Source organism: Rhea americana, unplaced genomic scaffold (genome assembly GCF_003343005.1).
Source record: "Rhea americana isolate MKP2758 unplaced genomic scaffold, rheAme1 scaffold_443, whole genome shotgun sequence".
In the NCBI taxonomy this organism is placed as follows: Eukaryota; Metazoa; Chordata; class Aves; order Rheiformes; family Rheidae; genus Rhea; species Rhea americana.
Window position 1 is genome coordinate 317,288 of NW_028186583.1, and position 10,736 is coordinate 328,023.

The window sequence follows — 10,736 nt, forward strand, 5'->3', positions numbered from 1 at the left end:
TTTTTTTTTTTTTTTTTTTTGTCCTAGGTCTTAAACTAATCAAATACAGGCATTATCTACTCCAATTAAATAATAAACCGAATAAGACTCCAACCATTTGGTTTACGTTTATTGAACTGCTGGTGAATGGAAAGTAAAAAAATCTTTATTACTTTGTGTAAAGTCTATCACTTGCCCAGCAAATGTTGAATTATGCGTTCCAACAGCTGTAATTGTTTCCCAGTTTAGAGAAACATTACTAGGAACTATTAGGTATCTCCCTTAGAAACACCTGTCTGTACACTGCAACCTTGGTCCCAAGTTTGCAACCTTATTTCTCCCCAACACAGTTTTTGTACAAGTGACCCGGAAAAGCAATGCAACGTAGGAAAAGCAGACTATCATTTCACTTACAGCCCACATCACAGCCACTCATTTTTATCTCGCCTCCTCCATCAGCAAACAGGTAACGCTCGGTACGCATGCTGTTCCACCCCTACGATACCCAGTTTCACATCCTGCACCAGTAGTTCCTGTTCCTCAGCTCTGCTGCKTCCCAGGCTCCTTTCACTTCTATACCTACGCATTTCAACAGCTTCGTGAGCTTCCTCCAGTTTGAGGCATACTTCTTTCACCCACTGGATTGCCTGCATCACGTTAATAAACGCTACGCTTCTGCTGCCTGCCCGGTCCCCGAGCCTCTGTGCCCTTCTCCCCAAGGGTTCACTAACTCCACCCCAGCTACAATTCAACAGCTACTCTGAGAGTCCTAAAATTACAYACCTATCCCAGGGTAAACATTAGCAACTCATTTCTGCATTTTAGTATTTTGAAAGTTCCTAGTACTCTAAAAAGCAGCTGTTTGTTGCCTTCCAATGGCAGCCCCTGGGAAGGCACCAAAAATGAGAAATAGAAGCAAGCAAGGGTTACCTACACCCACCTCGCAGAGCCATCGTGATCAGTCTCCAGTCCCCATAATGCCGTACTTTATGTACTAAYAGTGCTCGTCCCAATCTGGGTTTACGTTGCTACGCTGCCAAAGATAGAGAGATATTAGAACGAACCTCCGGTTACGTTCAGGATCATCACTCTTACCCCAGCCGAATGGAATTTATTGCAGCTCAATTAAGTTTACAACAGGAAGAGTGTGTCGTTCTTCATATCAGATGCCTTTACAGACTCCCTACATTTCTCTAAACAAGCAACATCTTTGTTTTCTAGCCCTCAAAGTCAGAAGAGCCTGTTTTCCCATGGCCTGGGARAGAAAACTACTCTCTTTAAACTTCTGATGTTGCTCATCCTTCATGCTTTATTTATACCTCTCCAGATAAACAGCTTCCTTTAAATATTCTCCYATCTTAAACAGGCATGGTGCATGAAGATGACTTGAAATGAAAAGCTAGAAAGGATGGCACACAGYATTACACATGCAAAGCAGCAGTATGCTGACAAATACCATGGGTTCAGATGCAAAGTCTTGTAAACCCTGAGCTACCTGTGTGTAGTGGCCAGGAAACCCGGAGACAGACATCTCAGATTTTCACCCCAGTCCTCTCCCAGAGGAGGAATACTAGCAAGTTAACTACGAACCAACACGAGAGAAATTGCCCTCACAGCCACAATCCCCTACCACGGCTCCTTGCCAGTACTTGAACTCGCCAAGCTCCTAAAGCAAGCGTTTCTTCCTGAATATATGGTGGACTTGTTTTTTTTCCATCATGCCTACCATCACCAAATTCAACGGATTTTTGCTCACAGACAAATTCCTCTTCCCATGCCTGCAGGAGGCACCTGGGTGAAGCTGACAGCGTTTCAGAGGGACTGCTTTCAGATCCAGTCTTCCGTTTTTGGGTAGAGCTTCTCCCAAGCAGGGAAGAAAGCCCCGAGTTTGGACTCCAATCATTTAAGAGTCTTCAAAACACAAGATGGAGTTCCACTAATTCTAAAACTTTATACTGTCTTCTAGGGAAGAGCAAGCCATGAGAAGTAAGGCAGGGATACTCAAAACCTTTGAACAAGACTAAAGCATCTTTCTTCACAGCTGAAGAACTTTGCTGCTATCAGGACTAAATTAGCTATCACTGCTCCWTTCACAATAGCACCTCTAACTTCCTGCATGGATGAGTAGTTTTGGTAAAAGCAGCTCTAATTTGAATTCAAGGCATGCAAATTTACAGAGAATAGTGATTTCTGACCAATTCCTTCCACAAACACTGATGGATAAGAAAAAGCATCCTTCACATCATGAAAAAAATATTTTTCACATCAAGAATATCACATCAATCCTCTTCCAAAATAGTTTTAGATGTAATTCAACTGGGCTGAAGGTTTGCAGTTTAATGACTTATTCCAAAAAGAAATAAAGTTATCAAAAATTGAGGAATTCCTTCCTACTGCTATACCTAAGCCATACAGATCCCCAATGGTTTCTATCACAGTTTGTTTGCCAAAGCACACGCCCACACCCACGCTAAGACAGCGTTATCCAACACAGCCTGCCACTCTTTTTGGAAAATAAAAAGCAGAGATGGACTTTTTAATGATTTCTGAGGAAGACTTATAATTATGATTCACTTGTATGCATGTTAGAATAAGGCACCTTAAAAACAGAGCTAAGCCCATGCTTTACGATTTCTTCCACATACAAAAGATCTGCAAAAATAGCAGACGACTGCTGTGAAGTCCCACCAAAGACCTCTTTGATCTTTTAAACTTACACAGCAGTAACTTTATAACTACACTGCAAAATAACATCAGAAATACCAAAGTTTAGTGCATTCAGAACTCATTAGAAAATAATTCTTAAGTCATCTGCATTTGACCTGCGATGCATAAAATATTTGTTATCTACATTGTAAAAAAGTCCAAGTTCAGTCAAATCCTAAAGCACAAAATAGGAACACACTCAGTTGTATCACACTAAATTGAAGTTCAGCCAGTGGCCATTTCTTAGTTARGGCTAAGCTCTAATGATCATCTGAGAAGGACAACATACACAAAACAGCGTATTACTCAAAATTTCACTTTTCCTTTAATGGAAATCTTTAGAGTCTACTGCAATCCCTACAGTCCTCAAGGAAAATTAAGGCTACATCCCTGCAACTAAGTGGAGTACCAGAGTCGACTCAGCATGCCCAGAACCACTCCTGGCTGGGAGAAGTCTGCATTCCCACTTTTAAAATCCTGCTGTTCAGACCAGGGCAGCTACAGGCAAACATCTCTTGAGAACGGCCCTGGCCTGCGCTAGCTCTTGCCATCCACATACTGTCTGGAGAAGTACTCTTGGTCTTGACCAAAAATTGTGCCAGGAAGCATTGTAAGAACAGCAGCGACACTGGACGCCAGTGCTAGTGGAAGTCACCAAGCATCCTTTACGCACTGCTACTCGCACAGCCGAAGACTCCAGGCTATAAGAAATGGAAGACTTTTACTCAGAAGTAGTTTTGATATTCACACCGTTCCAGCTTCCTGGAAACCCAGTCGTCTCCACTGATCTCCATCAAGCAGTGGACAGCAAACAAACCTGAAGTTGCCTTATCAGCAGCCAACTTGTAACAGACTGCTCTTGACACCTAAGAAAAGTCTACATCTTTTATTTGTTTCATCCACATTTTACATACTTTTAGATTGCAAGTAATTTAAAGAATACTGTTATTGTTTTCCATATAATAATATGCTGTAATATAGCAAGTCTTGAAACACTTCAAGAGGTCTGTTTATTTACTTCCCACTTTCACAGATGACAAATTCTCACTATGCAGATCAAAAAAGTCAGTAAAACGTAAGTGATGATATATACATTCATATTGCATTTTTACATGTGGATCACACACGCAACAGCTCACGGCCCCCAAATGGGGAACAAACACAAGCTCATATGTATGGATACTGAAACACTTCATCTTCCCTTGACTTAAGAAATTCACTTCCACAAGAGCAAAGCTGCAGGTGCCAAAAGCAATTTTGCAAAAATGGACCTGGTTAACTGACACTGCAGACAACATGTACCAGTGTGGGCAAACAAATCTCCTTAGGACCTAGGAGGCCGCTTCGGTGATGGCAAGTTACCATGGTGAGAGTTTTAAAGCAAAACAACTATTTAATAAGARTTCTGACCCATTCGAGATATTTTACTGTTGTAAGAAAGCATGAAAACTCATGAGACTTAAACAAATCTACTTATATTTTCAAAGGTGACACCTGCCAACTTTCATACTTTAAGTGCTAGAATTGCCAGTTAATATCTTCTCAAATATACACAAGCCTCCTGCAGAGGTCATAATCCTCATTCGCACAGGAGCGAGCTCAGTATGGAGAGCATCAGACTGCCCGTACGTATGGATGGCGATGACGAGGGCAGAGGAAAGAGCTACCCAGCCGCAGGTCACCTCCCAGAGATGCTGTTAATTGACTTGACTGAGCACTCCAGGAGCTCTGCACACCTTAAAAAGACTTAAAAATTGTAGTGGCTTGAGAAAGGCTCCACAGGCAGAACAGCAGGTGCCCTKTGAAGTTCAAGTGCACTTGGTGCTTGTGAGCAGGTCATTTAACTGGGATTTGAGCACAGATGTGGCAGTAGTATTCATCTATGCTTCCTCACCCTGGTGTGCAACCRCCCAAATCTTCAACTAGTAAAAGTATCTATGTCATAACAAGATTTGTTATTCATTTGATTCTTCAATTTTCTAGACATCTATTTATGACAGTAGGTTTAACGCTGAATGCATGGGGTTGCGGGGAGGAAGACACAAAACAAGACACCAAGTAATGAAACAAAGTAGAATACATTCTGGCAGCCAGACCTAGGTTAAAAGCTCCAAAAGATACATATTATTCCAGAAGATGTCTGTGTACAAAAAAGGTCATTTATTTAGAGAAAATTCTCATGCCCAGCTGTGCACCAAGTAAACAAATGTCAGTATTTGAGTAAATCAGWTTGACAGGTTGAATAACCCATGTATTGCAAGTGTTCAACTTAAATCTTCATCTTAACTAATTAACCTATGTGGAATGGAACAAGGTATTAAAATCRTGTCTTTAAAACATCAGGCAGTCACATCCACACCAAGGCCATCACCCKGGGAGGTGAGCAAGACTATGACAAATCCACTCAGGCCTTCAGTAGGAAATTCAGCATCTCCTTTGTTTACGGCAATATATTTTAAGAAATAATTGCTCTTTACATAAATAAYTTGTTGAGCAGTTAAGGTTTAAGGCCACACATTTTCACAAACTCCAATAAAGAGCTTTCCATCGTGGTCCTGTATTTCCTTTATTGTCCTAACCTCACTTTAGGACATGCTAAGCAGCAACATTTTCAGGAGAYGGATGCCCTCATGTAAATGGCTCATTGAAACAGTTTTCTGCTTTCTCAAGGGGCAAAATGACAACAGGGAAGAGAAGGAGCAAAGAGGAACACAACACACAAATGGTGCTACTTGAGAGAGAGAAAGCAGTGTGCTTATCTGACTGCTTCTTTTGGAATCTGCTACTGAACRCAGACGCTGCTTTACAGGTAACTCTATCTTCCTTCGGCAGCTATCTCACCTGGGCACACGGGAGCTCCGTGGGTTAGCTTCCACTGCCTCGTTTCTCCGTTACGGAAATTGGACACCGAGCTGAGCAGAACGGCTCTAAAGGGTAYGAGCAGCAGGACTGCTGTCAGAACAGCCAGATAAGACCATATTAGAAACACCTAACATGCCTCATTAGTCACAGGTCAACAAAAGCTTCCCAAGGGCAAGCCACATGTAAGCTATTTCTTAAAACAGATGAAAGAGGGAAAGCAGCCTTTCCTCTGTGTGTAAGAACTCCTACATTAAAAAGGGTGGAGGAAAACAACCAATTGCCCTCGTCTCAAACACTTTCAAATTTGGTCCATGCCAGTTATGAATTATTACTTAGCCAATAACAATACAAAAGATGCACCATCGGCTCTTTTAGACAACAGAGGGAACTCAGCATCTAATGCAGGAAGAAAGCAACGCAGCTATGACAACAACAACAAAAATCAGTAACCTTGATTCTTCCATGCACAAAGGTAACAGGCTTCAAGTCTCTATGTAATCAGCACAGTTCTCTGCCTTCTCAAGAGATGCTAACATGCATCACAAGAAGGCAGAAAAACAAAAAGCAACAAAAAAAAAAACAAAACACCCACACAATCATTGCTACTTAAGCACTAGAAATCATTGTTCTTCTCTGCTTGTTTTTTCCAAATCCATCACTAACACAGCTGCTGCTTTACACGTCTCCAAGACGATTGCCACCAACCTCGCTCCAGTGGAGAGGCCCAACAGGCACCAAGGCTCACAACTAACAGAAAAAGAGTTTGGACCCAGTGTTGCTGCACAGAGACAGATTACCTTTCTGAATACAAAGTTGAACTTGCCCAGAGTTCAAATGATCCGGTACATTTGACTGCTGACTAGCCTGGACTGCACAGTGTCGACCTACCGATCCTCACTGAACTTCTATAGCATACAAAAACTGCTAAAGAAACCACATGCAAAACAAGTCAGTAACACAGACAGTATATAGTTTTACTAATATCAAAATATTTCCCTCTAGACTGTAGGGTATCCTTTAAAAAGAAAAGTTAATGACTGGAAATAACAGACATTTCAGATGCTGTTAATTGATTATAACACTAAGAGCGTTCAGAACACAGCTATATTCTGCAAGTTTTCAGAAGACACAAAAGCTCTACGTGGATAAGACTAAATGCATTCCAGTCATGCAGTGTCACCGTTTTGAGATACCAAAGCAACCAAAATGGTGACCTCCGTGATGGAGCCTGATCACAGACTTTGTCAGGGCCTCCACAAGATCGCAGACCACCCGCGCGCCTGCGGAAGGTCCCAGTCCTTGCCGCTCTCCTCGGAGCTTCGGAACCAGCCTTAAAGCACCATTTCAGTCCCCGTCTGTGGGAACAGGATGCAACTCTCGACTGACCCGGCAGAGCCGGAACCGCACTCCGTGGCATCGGAGCGCAGAAGTGCGTGGAACAGCCCTGGTCTACATATCGTTGAGATCTTTCAAGTTCTCTTACTGTCTCAAGAGCAAGCGCTCAGGAATACGGGGGTGCTGGGGAGCCACAGGAACATTCTCACACTCTCCCACCGTGCATCATGCAGTGCCAATATTTAAAACTCCTGCCTAAAATCAGAGCAAGAAAGAAATTACTGTTCTGTGAGCAGAAAGTAATATCCACACCTGGTGAAAGGAAAGAAGGGGAGATAAAGGTCAGAACAGTGTAGCCAGATAGAGTTAAGATCATTAGTGTTATTTGCCTTTTAGCCTGCAGATCACGTTTCTGAGGCTTGAGCTCATCACACCCAGAGTCACCCCATCACACCCACAGGTACCCCAATGAGATAATAGTTTATAGTAATTAAATAAAAGGAAGGGAAGAAAAAAATGGACCATTAACTATACATTCTTGAAGGTGCCAAATTAAAGAACAGGACTCTTTGCTATGTCCCCTCTGCCATTCACTACTACCACTGCCATAGTCCACCTAAAACAAAAGGCAAAGTCATTTGGAATAGGGACAATATTCAGGAGATTTCTTCATAGGAGTCTTAACACTAAGGTGACACAAAAAAATCTGAAAAAGAACAGTCCTTTGGTCTCAGATTGTTATTTTTTTTTCCTTTTAAAGTATGTGAAAGGCTAAGTTTCCCTTGTTTCCAAATGGGCTTAAAACCCAAGAAGTCAGGATAACATTCAGTGCCAGTTTGCACATAACTTAAATGTTTAGATTGGGTTACAGCACATTAACACATTATGCATAAACCAAAGATTCATTCCCACGCAAACTGAAGACAAAAGTGACTGACTTGCCTGATAAACCCTTCAGATATTTATTTACAACTACAGAAGAGCAATTAAGGCAGAATGTTTCWGAAGTCAACAGAATATTAACTAGTAGAGAAAAAACACCAATTTCCCGTTGCACAACTGCCTTCAAAACGGCGTAAGTGAAGGGGATGGAGTCTCAGGAGCCAACGTCAGACGACAGGTTATAACATCTCACACACAGCTACGTTAAACCCGAACAGATGGACGAGTTACTTCAAGATTTGAGACATGATACATGGAATGGTGCCTTTGATGCAGACAGGCTTAGAAGGAAGATGGACAMGGAAGAGTGTCCCAGCGCACGACCATTCAACATTCGCTCTAACCCCTGCTCTGAGACGCTGCAAAGCACTGTTGGATTAGGAAAAAAAAATCATGTTTCTATTGTTAGTTCTGGTCATTGCAAAAAACAGGTAGAGGTCTGGGGAACCCGACACTCATCTCTTCTTGTTTTGCTGCATCTTTGCAAATTGCTCTCTAGTCGCAGTCATTAAGAAGCGAGAAGGAGAAGAACTGGAGGGGAAGAAGCGAGAGCGCGCTTAGAGCACTGCTTCCCCACAGAACCCACCCTGTGCCGAAGGCAGAGGGGCCGCTTCAGCGAAGCCTCACCAATGGCRCCCTCAGCAGAAAGGAGCACGGATTTGCCCTCGAGCGCGAGCCGTAGTGAGCACTCCTCTTAGCTCAGACGGCGGCGGACCCCAGACCCTTCTCCCATGCCCCTGTGGGAAGAGTGATACCCGCTCCCAATACGCAGAGATCAGCGGCAGCTTCCCGCCAAGACCGAAGCAGTACAATATGCACACGCTGCATCACGATCAAGTAAATTAGCACACAGATTTACTACCTTAAAAATCCCAAATAAATTCCCACTTCATATATGAAGCCTTCAGAAATCACAAACTATTTGACTACAGTGCAAYGAGCATCATAGCAAGAATGGATAAAAAACGTCCTTCGTGGAAGTGTTTCAGATTACCAACACAATCAGTTTTCAGCGTACTTGAWGCGTGCGATTCCGACCGCTCTCCAGGTACGGAGCCGGAGCTCTGCCGAGCCACGAGCGCACAGGGCAGCCGCGGAGCGGAGAGGGGCCGGCGCGCGCCTCCGCGACGCCTCCGCTCGCCACCCCAGCAAGGCTTCCGCCGGCCAAAGCGGCGACCCCGAGAGCTGCTCCGGCGCCGGGAGAGAGCTGCTTCCCGGCTGCCGCGGAGGCCGGCCGGGCCGGCAGCCCCACGTCGCAGCTCTGCCCAAGCGCGCCAGGCCGGCGCTCGCAGGAGCGGCTTAGCGACGCTGCACGCAAAGCTGTTCTCAGTGCTTGCGGCGCGCTGGCCGGCGAGACCCAGCACGGCTGTTCCACCGCCTRCCTTTCCGGCAGCAACTTACCAGCAATTCAACAGCAACAGATCTTAGTAGCAACTCTGCATCTACAGACGCTACACCCAAACATTACGTTCTCTGCTAAGGAACTCTTAACCAGGAGGTGAGAATACACCAAAACCAGTCTGTACAACGCACCTGGCAGCTACGGACAACACAAGAGCTGTCTGAACAGCCCCGCTCCGGCGCTACGCAGCGCGCGGGGGGCTCGTTCAAGGGTGGCTTTGTTTTTAAACTTCACAGCACCTAGGTAAGGCAGAGTCAATCCTCACCGTGCTGAGATGCAGAAGCTGTTAGCCCTAAAATTACCAAGTTCTTCCACCAAGGTTTTAAGCCATATTCCAAATAAAGGAAGGCTAGTATAACACACCGCCTCCTCAGTAAGTCAATTATTTTTACAGTTGTCAGCATTTCATTAACTGACAGAAACAAAAATACTTGCGTATGGGCAGACTCAAGCTTTTTGACACACCCCCCCCCAACACACACACACACACACACACACACACACAGGCATCAGCGTGCTGCCCAAGGCATCTGCAAGCCACAAATAATCACATGCTACTCAGAAATCAAACAACGTAAACCACGGACCTGCTACAACCTCAAGCCCAGTATGTCTAATTCCTGAAGTCCACCTAGAATGAATTACACTAGATTTTGTTTCTGGCACACCACCAAGAATCACAGAAATCAAGGAGCGGCGTGTTCCTGTTGCCAGAGTCATTTTTCAGGCATTTGCACATTTTAAAGAAAGTGTTAGTATTTTAAAAAAATTAGGATAGGTCTCCAAGTACAGTAACTTCTTACTGAAATTCTGTTGTCTACCATCCGAACGAGAAGCCGCTCTGTGCAGAGGGTGAGAGAGGAATGGAGTCCTCCTATGCAAGCCAGCCGGAGCCCAGCCACGACGGCACCAATACACTGCCGCTTAACGCAGTATTTTGCAGTTTTTCCTTCGAGCAGCGCTACACAGGAGCTGCAGGAACCTTCATCATTGAACCTTCTCGTTGTGCAAGCCTGCGACAACATAATTAAAAGCCCGAAGGGAACATTAGATAAACTAATCTAATCCGCTTAAGAGAAGTCTTAATTTCTCGCTCTGGCAAGACAGAGGTTCAGCACAGAATACAACTGGGTGCATTTAACACGGAAGGCTGATCGACTCGCTGCACTAAGCTTTAAAATAAACAAACAGTAATTAAAAACTGAAGTTAGAGAGATCACACATATACCATTTTTATCTAAACTTCCACATATGGTCTTAAAATCAATGCAATTGCCAGAAAAACAGGAGACTCATTAAATTCCCAGGAAACGGTTCTTGTTTAGCCCACCTGGATGATTAGATCTGGTTTCTAAATTGAAGGAAAGAGCTATACAGGTGGCATCTTCTATCTGCTGTCACGCAATGACTGCGCCTGAACATACACATGGCTCCACTGAAGCATCACGCAAGCAAACTATTTGGTGGTCAACGCAACACACTTGTTTCAGCAAATAGCTGGAGCATTGTG